Below are 9,108 nucleotides of genomic sequence, written 5' to 3' on the forward strand. Positions count from 1 at the left end.
TTCAGCAAAAGTTCTTCTTGATTATTTTCTCCCAACCCCCTTCTGCCTCCATAATAGCCAGCCACCCCGTCAGTCGCATCCTGGGGCGCTCCAGGGATAGCGTGTGTGTGTGTATGTGTACGTCTGTATATATATGTATGTGTACATGTGCGTATGTATGTGTGTACGTGTATGTGCACATGAGACACGTGTATGTACCCCAGTCAGATGTATACATCTGGATTTCCTTTGAAAGAATTTTCAAATTGAGCTGATCAAGTGCAATGGCAAAGCACCCAATTCCTCTGCCCCCCAACTGCCTTCGCTGCTTTAACGTACAACCTGCTCCGCTGGCACCTCTGACTCCTGAAAGCCCTAACGCTCTAAGGGAGCAGGCCGTGCCCTGCCCTGCCCTGGCTGCCCCGGGTGTTACCTCGGAGGGAATCGTTCCAGATTCCAATGGGTGGCAGGTCCAGGGAAGAGCCTTATCTGGGGGGAGGCTTTACCAGACCCGCCCGACCCAGGCAGGCTCCCAGGTACTCTCTGTTCGGGGCTGATAAGGCTCCTTAGCAGTTTCTCTCCAAACAAATTCCAGTTCAAGACACCTGAGAGCTCCACAGCAGGGCAGCATCCCCAGAGCGCAGCAGGGCGGGGTTAGGGGGAGCAGTTGGTAGTAGCACCTGCCCCTCGTACGGCAGGAGCGAGAAGTGCCAGCCACGTGCTGCCTCCATCCCCAGAGGCCAGGTGAGAGTGAATTCCCACGTCCCCGCACGATTGGTTCCGTCACTCTTCTACACTTACATGGATTTTCAGTGTCAATGTTTCTAACATCAGCTTTGCCAGCTCTCCTTACACCTTTGTCTGCTAGAGCAAAAACCTGAAATGCAGCTACCTCCTCCTGCTGGGTGACTATAGACCTTAATGACAGAGCTCGGAACTGCTTAGTCAAGGGGACTAGCTGCAGCCCCTCGGGTTGCCTGCTCGATAGGGTGACCAGACGTCCCGATTTTATCGGGACTGTCCCGATATTTCCTTGTTTGTCCCGCGTCCCGACCGATGTGCGGTCGGACACTGGACAAACAAGGAAATGCGCCGGAGCCTGGAGCCCGGAAGTGCTCGCATCCCCCCCTCCCCGCTCCGACTCCGCCCCCTCCTCCCCCGATTGGCTCCCTCCCCGAATCCCCGCCTCTTCCCCGGGCTCACCATTCCCCCTCCCTCCGCAAGCGCTGGAGGGAGGCCGGGGAGACGCAGGGGAAGCGCGGGGCCGGGGTGAGTGAGAGTCCGGCCTGGCCCCCAGCAGGCAGGACTCAGTCGGGTGGTAGGGAGAGGAGGGGGGCGGCCCGCGGTGCCAGGCGGCGGCTGTTCTCCGCCCCGGGCAGCGGGACTCGGGAGCAGCCGCTGCTGCAGCTCCCACTGCCGCGGGGGAGGAAGCGGCCATGGCGCTCCGCGGCTGCGGCTCTGGCGCCCCCGAATCCCCCGAGCCGGGGCCTGCTGCAGGGACCCAGCAGCGCGCATGCTGGGCCCAGCCCCTGGCCAGTCGCGTCTGGGCTGCTGCCCAGCTGGTGATATCCCGCGGCGGCCCCGGAGTGGGGGCAGCAGGCCCCAGCCCCCCCGTCCCGCTCGGGTCCCGCAGGGGAACGAACGGGGCTGGGCTGCCGATGCCTCCGCAGGATAGCACCAGCTGGGCAGCAGCCCAGACGCGACTGGCCAGGGGCTGGGCCCAGCGTACGCGCTGCTGGGTCCCTGCAGCAGGCCCCGGCTCGGGGGGTTCGGGGGCGCCAGAGCCACAGCCGCGGAGCGCCATGGCCGCTTCCTCCCCCGCGGCAGTGGGAGCTGCAGCAGCGGCTGCTCCCGAGTCCCGCTGCCCGGGGGTGAGAACAGCCGCCGCCTGGCCCCGCGGGCCGCCCCCTCCTCTCCCTACCATCCGACTGAGTCCTGCCTGCTCGGGGCCAGGCCGGACTCTTACTCACCCCGGCCCCGCGCTTCCCCTGCGTCTCCCGGGCCTCCCTCCAGCGTTTGCGGAGGAAGGGTTTTTTTGGGTTTTTTTTTTGGCCCCGCCCCCCGCCACGCCCCCCCCCCCACCCCCCCCGCGTCACACACCCCCTCCCCCCGCGTCCCGATATTTGTCTTGGGTGATCTGGTCACCCTACCCCAGATATCTCCTCTTCCTGGTGTCTCCTTCACCCCTTGGGGGAGGGTGTCTGTGTCTTCCCCTTCCTCTTTTCCATTTAACCATTTAGAGGGCTCTGTCTCTCCCCACTTGGAGTCTGTTTCCCCCACTGTGCCCTGGTGGAGTCTCTGTTTCTCTCCCCCTCCCCCTCTGAGACCTCCCTGGGCCAGGCAGAGAGAGAATTCGAGTTCATCCTTGACCTAGGACCCCTGCCAGCCTCTCCCCCGAGTGTCCTGTGGCCCCAGGGAACGTCCTGCTCACCTGACCCCTCCTGGGCAGCTCCAGGATTCGTCTCTGGTGCGTCAGCAGGAAGCCCCTGGCTGTGCGCCATGGTCCTGGCTCTGAGGACTCGGGCCAAGGCTGGTGCCTGTCACAGTCCTCGAAACCTCCTGGATTCTCTGTCCCAGCACCAGCCAGAAGGGTCAGCCAGAAGGTCTGGGTCTCTTCTGGGTAAGGGATAGCGGTTCTAGTGCAATTCTCCAGCTAAATCTCCAGATCTCACAGTGCAGGCAGCAGAGACAGGATCACGATTGACCTGAGCCAAGGGTTTGATCCAAGTGGCACCAGACGGTTGTGGTTTAAATCGTCCTGGAATGTTCTGGTCCCAACGGCATCAGGCTGTTTGGATCCAAACGGCTCAGAAGTTCTGAGCTGGGTGAGGTCATTGCCAGCTGGGATGACACTGCTCAGTTCTGTGCGAGCTGCTCTCGGGTCCAGCCGACCCTCCTCGTGTCCCGTCCAGGGAGGGCCGAGTTAATGAGGTCCCAGCCAAACCACTCACCTGGGTCTATGCTGCACAAGGCCCGATCAGGGAGGGTGGAGCCATAGCCTCTGGCTTTGTGCTGGCACAGACTGACGAGCAGGACCATTCATATTCGTGTTGATTTGGGTTACGGTAGCGCCAAGAGGCCCAGGTGGGACCAGGGCCATTGCTGGGTGCTGCCCACACCAGAAGGGCTGCCAGTCTAAACAGACAAACAGAAATAGACAGCGAGTCTGAACCCAGCACACCGTACACAGCCCGACCCCAGCACAGAGCTCCTTTGAGTTGCCTTCCCCAGCCCATTTTAATCCTCCAAACCACCACTCCCCGCTGCCCACGTGCCCCAGGCAGGCCTCCTTGCTGTGCCGCCATTCACCCCACCCTGACCCCACAAATAGAGCTGCAGGCTCCATGTGGGGAGGAAGAGATGGGGGGCAAGTGTACCCTGGTCAGGAGTGTCTAATGGTGGCTCCTGGCTGCTTTTCTTCCTCCCCCTGGAGGCCTCTGAGGCCCCCACCAGGATCTAGCTGTCCCCTAAAGAGACACCAAATCAACAAAAGCCTCTCAAGGCTTAACTCATGCCAACCCCAGCCAATGCCATGTAACTGTGCCACCTGCACCCAACCCCACCTCCAATTCCGGTCCCAAGGGATCCGAACCCCTGTTCAGAAGTGTGATGTCCACCAGTGTGTCCTCCCACCCCGATACACCTGCCCCCCTTTCCCTGAGCTCCCCAGCCCTGGGCACTCTGGCCCATGGATGGCCCCATCGCCGACAGAGGCACCAAGGTCTCCCCATTCTCTGGGACATTAATACTGAATCTTTTCCTCTGTGGAGATTCTCTCCTTGCAATTCCCATCCAGACCTGTTGTAAGTCAGGGAATGGAGGTGGTTCTGAGCAGAAAGTGCCAGAATAAATGCTCTGGGTAAGAAGTCAGTGATGCACATCCCAGCCCCTTTCTCATAGCTGATGGCTAAGGGCTGTTGTATCGCGGTATCAGCCGCATGTAGGGCAGGCGCTTGGGGGCCACCAGCTGGTGTGTAGTCACTTTCTGGTGTGAAGCTGGGAGAGCGCTCCCGCCCCCAGGCTACACTGAAAAAACCTGATTGGCTGGGAGAGTGCCACTCAAACACACAGCATTAACTCTGACCCTGGGAGGTTGAACGAATGGTGTGGGGCAGTCTGGGAAATTTGGAAAGAAAACAGAGAAGCTGCAGGACAGGAGCCCTGAGCTGGGGCAGGGCGTGAGCTGCTGGCAGGAGAGCTGGCTGCGGGCAGGAGAGCCGGCTGCTGGCATAAGGGGATTTGTGTAAACTCTCAGCCTTCAGCCCCATCCCACTGCCAGGCTGTCTCTCCATTCACATCCTAGTATTTCAGGGCGGGATAGTTGGTCACCTGCTCCTTGATACGTTGCAGGCTACATCATGCTAAAGCGCCCATGTCAAGCCTGCAGCTTTGTCCCGTAGTCGTCTCAGGCTCACGTACATATCCGAGGTGTGGAAGAAATGTTGACAGATCCATAATACTTCTAGTTCTCTCTGAACTGATTGCATATCTTCAGGTGTTGGCATCGGCCTGGTGTATTTCTAGCAGTGGAAAGGTTTCTGCTTGGGTGTGGCAGGTGGGGGGCGGGTTCTGCTCCTTGAGAATTCCTGCATCTCTATAAATAAGACTGTTTGGGTCTTGCATGGGGGCTCACATTAACTGAATGTATTAGCAGAGCGCTGTGCTAATAAACAGAGTGATCTGACAAATTGTGAGTCCCGAGTCTGACTTTGACAGGCCACAGGGCTCCGGAAGGTGAGCGGGGTGGAAGATGCCGGGTGAAGCGGGGCCTCGGGCGGAAGGGGTGGGGCTGGGGCTCGCGTGTCCCTGAAGTGGAGGTTCACACGCCACCCGTGCTTGTGTGTCTCTGATGTCATCTTTGGGGCGGGGTTTGTCTGCACTTTGCTCTGGGAGGCTCAGGTGCTTGGCCCCCGTCAGGCATTGTACAAACAGTCCATGCTACAGAGGGGAGAGCAGAGCCAGCCCCGCCGTGGAAAGCACTCGTGAGCTCTGGCACTGACGGTCGCCGCGGGGGAGCTTCCCGTGGGATTTGAGTGACTTACGTACATGACGCTCTCATCTCCGCACCGGGATTGGAGACGTCCCACATCTCACTTGGTTTGGCGACAGGCCCTTCCCGTCAGCACAGCGGGTTCTAGCTGCCCTAGGGGACAAAGGAGAAGTGTCGCTTTCTTCCAATGCTGAACAAGGGACTTTATTAGAGTGAGGGGAGCAGGATTAACCCCATGGCTGCTCTGTCTCTCTCCGCTTCTTTGACCCTTCCCAGCCCACTGGACCTGGCTCCCTGCCATAGATTTAAAGTGACAGTACACCTATTCTTCCACTTCCCCCCTCTCTTGTCTGCATTAATAATCTGTAACAAGAGCTGATATCTGACAACAAATGATTGAGCCCAGTGAGTCACCGGCTTTCACACTTGTCCCGAGCGGCTCAGTGCCAGTGACGGCACGGGGCAACGGGGATTGGGCCCCGGGGGGCGGAGTCTGCAGCCTCCCCCAGGTGCTTGTCCTGTCCAGTGCCCTGCTCTGCTCCTGGAGTCCTGCAGGTTTTCCTGATATTTAACCTCCATTATCCTTGCTGCAGGATCAGCCCCCGTCCTTTTCACAAGACCTCCCCGCAGATCTGCAGATGGCTGCAATTCCCCTGGGTCCGCTGCTGCAGACCGGCCACCCCCCGGCCTTGTCCTTTCCTGAGAGGTTTTACTGCCCAGGCGTTTGATCCCGGTGGCTGTTCTCTAACTCTCCCCATCCCAGCGTCCTGCCCAAAGTGCAGGGCTCAGCGCAGAATGCAGCTTCCCACAAGGCCCGGACAGCCTCTGCCTGCAGTGTGCCTTCCACCAAGAACTGCTCAGACTTCAGAAGGACCCAGGTCCTCAGCCTGTCCCTCCTCTGTGGACTCCCCACTGCTGGCTGGTCACGGTGGCACTTTGCCTGCAGCTCTGAATGCTGGGTGCAAAGCTCCTCACGGCCAACCTGTCCCTGCAAGGGGTATGTGCAATAACAATGGGGATCTCCGTGCCACTGCAGGACGGCACCAGCGGGGGGGTCCCTGGGTGTCATGAGGGAAGCTGTGCGCCCCCCCTCCTAGCGTGGCAGCCAGCCCCCCCTACACACTCCCAGGCCGCCCAAGTGCCGGAAGTGGACGCCCTGGCCGAGCCGGAAGCGCATGCCCAGCAGCGCAGCCGGCAGCACCGCCCAAAAACCTCAGCCGTCCCTTTCCAGGGAGCCCATTGGCTGTTCTGCCGATTGCTGTCGGCCAGCTTGGAGATGGCATGTGCCCAGAGCTGGTCAGACGAATGCCCGGCCGCCCACCTGAGGGGTCCGGTTAGAAATGCCTGTCATGGGGAGGGGGCGGCGTGGGGCCAGAGCACCCGCCTCTCCGCTAGGAGAAAGGCCAGCACCACACCCATGACGAACAACTCCTGATCTGCTCGGTCGGGGCGGGGTTAGCGCCCTCCATGGGACAGTCCCAGCAGGTCATGGGGTCCTGTGGGACACTGGGGTCATCTGCATTGGGCTCTGTGCCCGGGCACCGGCTGTTGGGCAACAGAACCCCCACTTCCACAGAAGCCTGTCTTCAGCACCCCTTTCAAGGGGTTTGTGGGAAGATAGTGCTGCATGGGGGAGGGGCGAACCCCATGCACAGAGGTGCCTGTCCCTGTGGAGAAGTGGGGGGCATGACTGACCCAGTGTTGGCCGGGAAGTGCTAGCCACAGGAGCGTAGATGGGCGGGAGCAGAGAGCTCACTCAGCACCGGGGCTGGAATTGTGCCGGAACACTCCGGAACGCCATTCTAGCACCTTCTGGAGGAGCTTCAATGGCCGTTGGGTGCTGCCAGTATCACTTAGCGGTGGACTTGGAGCACGTTCCAGTACTTTTTTTTTTTTTTAAAGGACTGGAGCACTCCTCAGTATGTAGCAGCCTCATGCCCACGTTCCTGAGCCCAAGGCCTGCAGACAACCCGAGGGACTTGGCCCCCAGCCCAGAGAATGCCCTGGAGCGGTGAGGAACATGCGTTTAGTGTTGATTGTTTTGTATGATCTGCGCTCTCCTGTGCTCTACGTGATGAAGTATAAAAGTGCATTAATGTGTTAGAGTCTCAGGAAAGTGTCTCGCTCTTCACCTAGGGTTACCATATTTCAGCAAGAAAAAAAGAGGACGGGAGGAGCCCCGCCCTAGCCCCGCCCCTGCCCCTCCCACTTCCCGCCCCCCCAGAACCCCCAACCCTCCCCCCGTTCCTTGTCCCCTGACTGCCCCCTCCTGGGACCCCTGCCCCTAACTGCCCCCCAGGACTCCACTCCCTATCTAAGACTCCCTGCCTCTTGTCCCCTGACTGCCCCAACCCTTATCCACACCCCCACCCCCAGACAGACCCCTGGGACTCCCACGCCCCATCCAACCACTCCCCACCCCCTGACAGCCCCCCCCAGAACTCCCAACCCATCTAAACCCCTCTGCTCCCTGTCCCGACTGCTCCGATCCCTCTCCCCACTCCTGCCCCCTGACAGCCCCCCCCCAGAACTCCCAACCCATCTAAACCCCTCTGCTCCCTGTCCCGACTGCTCCGATCCCTCTCCGCACTCCTGCCCCCTGACAGCCCCCCCCCAGAACTCCCAACCCATCTAAACCCCTCTGCTCCCTGTCCCCTGACTGCTCCGATCCATCTCCCCACCCCTGCCACCTGACAGCCCCACCCAGAACTCCCAAACACTCCCCCCCTGCTCCTTGTCCCCTGACTGCCCCCTCCTGGGACCCCTGCTCCTAACTGCCCTCTAGAACCCCACCCCCTACCTAAGACTCCCTGTTCCTTGTCCCCTAACTGCCCCCTCCTAAGACCCCCCCCCAACTGCCCCCCAGGACCCTACCCCCTACCTGTACCCTGACTGCCCAAAACTTTCTCCACTCCCCCCAAAAAGCCCCCCCCCGTTTCTTGACTGCCCCCTCCAGAACCTCCCTGCCCCCTGACCTCCTTACCCTGCTGCTCAGAACAGAGTGTTGGGCTCTGTGCGAGCCGAGCCGGACACGTGGCTGCACTCCCCAGCACAACAAAACCGGTCCCTGGCCCTGCACAACAAAACCCGGTCTGGCCCTGCACAGTGCTGCCGGACTGGGCTGCAAGGGAGCTGCCGGCTCAGAATGCAGGGCAGATCCGGCTCCTCTACAGCTGCTCCTGAGTCCAGCCCGGGACTTCCCTGCAGCCCTCCCAGCCACTCGCTCTGCTCTGCGGGGGGGAAATCCCGGACATTGTGAGTGCTTTACAAATTCCCCCCGGACGCTATTTTTAGCACACAAAAGGAGGACATGTCCGGGTAAATCCGGACGAATGGTAACCCTATCTTCACCACTACTGCATGCCCCCGAGGGGTTCAATGCTAAAACTGACGCATCACACCTTTTGGAGTTCTGGGAGAGAGGTGTGTTTAAATATCAGGAACTCAGGGGAGTCAGGGATGCAACCAGAGGGACTAGGTAGCTGGATAGCAGCTTCCAACATGCACCAAAGTCTGTGCCCTAAGGATGGGCCCAGGGATCCCGAGATTGGGGCAGCGGCTGGATTCTGTTCTTTATCCCAGGGATAAAGTGCTCATAGGCTGGAATGCCCCTCGCAGCAATGTTAGCGGGTGGCCAGCAGGGGGCACTTACAAGGATATGACACGGGTCCTTCATGATAGTACTTTGTACGTATGCTTCTCTCTGAGCATCTTGAAGCATTTGGCAGCGGGTGGCGCCGTTTTGTGTGTGTTCGCTCCCCCTGCTCCTAGAACCTGGCTACGCCCCTGCTAGCCAGGTCCCCAGTCCACGGCTCTGCTCCCCTGGAGAGACTGACCAGCAGAGCAGCAGACTCTGAGAGCCCCATCCCTGCCTCTCCGCAGCATTGCCACCACCGGCCAGCTCAGCTCCTCCAGCACAGGGTCACTAGCTGCCCACTGGCCTCTCCTGGAGGAGGAGGCTGCCAGGAACAATGGCTTAGGGCAGCAGATTGTTCCCCTAGAGGCACATGGACGTAGTAGACAGCCCCCACCTAGCGTGGGGGAGGGACAGGGTCCTGGCTGTACCCACTGGTCTGCAGAGGGGCACTGTGGGCACTGGATGGTGCAGGGAGCGGGCTGCGTGCCAGGCTGTGTGGGAG

General features: G+C 60.3%; 1 long non-coding RNA gene across 1 annotated transcript; it reads left to right on the forward strand.

The window, feature by feature from the left end:
• The first annotated feature begins 1,194 nt into the window (after positions 1 to 1,194).
• On the forward strand, positions 1,195 to 7,069 carry LOC128825800 (uncharacterized). The gene is made up of 2 exons (XR_008442735.1): positions 1,195 to 1,248; positions 6,872 to 7,069. It is a non-coding gene; the product is annotated as an uncharacterized LOC128825800 (long non-coding RNA).
• The last annotated feature ends 2,039 nt before the right edge of the window (positions 7,070 to 9,108 follow it).

Source organism: Malaclemys terrapin, chromosome 18 (genome assembly GCF_027887155.1).
Source record: "Malaclemys terrapin pileata isolate rMalTer1 chromosome 18, rMalTer1.hap1, whole genome shotgun sequence".
NCBI lineage: Eukaryota > Metazoa > Chordata > Testudines > Emydidae > Malaclemys > Malaclemys terrapin.